This window comes from Arachis duranensis, chromosome 2, assembly GCF_000817695.3.
Source record: "Arachis duranensis cultivar V14167 chromosome 2, aradu.V14167.gnm2.J7QH, whole genome shotgun sequence".
NCBI classification, from domain to species: domain Eukaryota; kingdom Viridiplantae; phylum Streptophyta; class Magnoliopsida; order Fabales; family Fabaceae; genus Arachis; species Arachis duranensis.
Window position 1 is genome coordinate 46,872,549 of NC_029773.3, and position 1,915 is coordinate 46,874,463.

Genomic DNA, 1,915 nt, shown 5'->3' on the forward strand with positions numbered 1-1,915 from the left:
GAGTTACTTGCAGTGGTTTATGCCATTGACAAGTTCAGATCTTATTTAGTAGGATCAAAAGTGATTGTGTACACTGACCATGCTGCTCTTAAATATCTACTCACAAAGCAGGATTCAAAACCCAGGCTCATAAGATGGGTGTTGCTTCTGCAAGAGTTTGATATAGAAATAAGAGACAGAAAAGGGACAGAGAATCAAGTAGCTGATCACCTGTCAAGGATAGAACCAGTAGCAGGAGCATCCCTCCCTCCTACTGAGATCTCTGAAACCTTTTCGGATGAGCAATTGTTTGCTATTTAGGAAGCTCCGTGGCTTGCAGACAGTGCAAACTATAAGACTTAAGGTTCTCCTTCTGTAACCATGGAGAGGAAGCATGAAGAGCTTCTCTCAAAACAGAGTCAAACAGAGCCCCCACAGTCAAACTCTAAGTTTGGTGTTGGGAAGCCACCACCAACTTCTAAGTTTGGTGTTGAACCCCCACATTCAAACTCTAAGTTTGGTGTTGGGAGGTTCCAACATTGCTCTGAACATCTGTGAGGCTCCATGAGAGCCCACTATCAAGCTACTGACATTAAAGAAGCGCTTGTTGGGAGGCAACCCAATGTTATTTTTATTATTTTCCTTTGTTATTTTATGTTTTCTGTAGGTTGATGATCATGAGAAGTCACAAAATTAATTGAAAAAGCAAAAATAGAAAGAAAAATAGAAAGAAAAACAGCACACCCTGGAGGAAGATCTTGCTGGCGTTTAAACGCCAGTAAGGCTAGCAGATGTGCGTTTAACGCCCAGTCTGGCACCATTCTGGGCGTTTAACGCCAGAAAGGGGCACCAGACTGGCGTTAAATGCCAGGAATGGACACCAAGCTGGCGTTAAACGCCAGAAATGGGCACCAGCCCAGCGTTTAACGCCAGGATGGGCAGAATTAGCATTTTTGCTCACCACTTGGTGTAGGGATGAATTATCCTTGCCACCTCAGGATCTGTGGACCCCACAGGATCCCCACCTACCCCACCACTCTCTCTCTACTTTCTTCTTTTGCTCGAGGACGATCAAACCTTCTAAGTTTGGTGTGGTAAAAGCCACCTCTGTTATTCAGTTGGAGTTGACATAGAGGGAGACACCCTCATTGATGAGGACAAGCCCATCACTAAGAAAAGGATGGAGCAAACAAGAGACCCCTCTCATCATGATATCCCTGAGATGCCTCAAGGGATGCACTTTCCTCCACAAAACTATTGGGAGCAAATCAATACCTCCCTAGGAAAATTGAGTTCCAACATGGGACAACTAAGGGTGAAACACCAAGAACATTCCATCCTCCTCCATGAAATTAAAGAAGATCATAGAATCATGAGAGAGGAGCAACAAAGGCAAGGAAGAGACATTGAGGAGCTCAAGCACTCCATAAGATCTTCAAGGAAGAACAAGCCGCCATCACTAAGGTGGACCCGTTCTTTAATCTCCTTGTTCTTTATTTTCTATTTTTCGAATTTCTATGCTTATGTTTATCTATGTTTGTGTCTTATCATCATTAGTGTCTTAGTGTCTATGCCTTAAAGTTATGAATGTCCTATGAATCCATCACCTTTCTTAAATGAAAAATGTTCTTAATTGAAAAAGAGAAGAATTGCATGAATTTTAAATTTTAATTTGCAAAAGAACAAGAAGTACATGAATTTTGAATTCTATCTTGAAATTAGTTTAATTAGTTTGATGTGGTGACGATACTTTTTGTTTTCTGAATGAATGCTTGAACAGTGCATATGTCTTTTGAATTTGTTGTTTTGAGAATGTTAAAATTGTTGGCTCTTGAAAGAATGAGGAAAAAGAGAACTGTTATTGAGGATCTGAAAAATCATCAAATTGATTCTTGAAGCAAGAAAAAGCAGTGATTCAAAAAAAACGAAAAAAAAG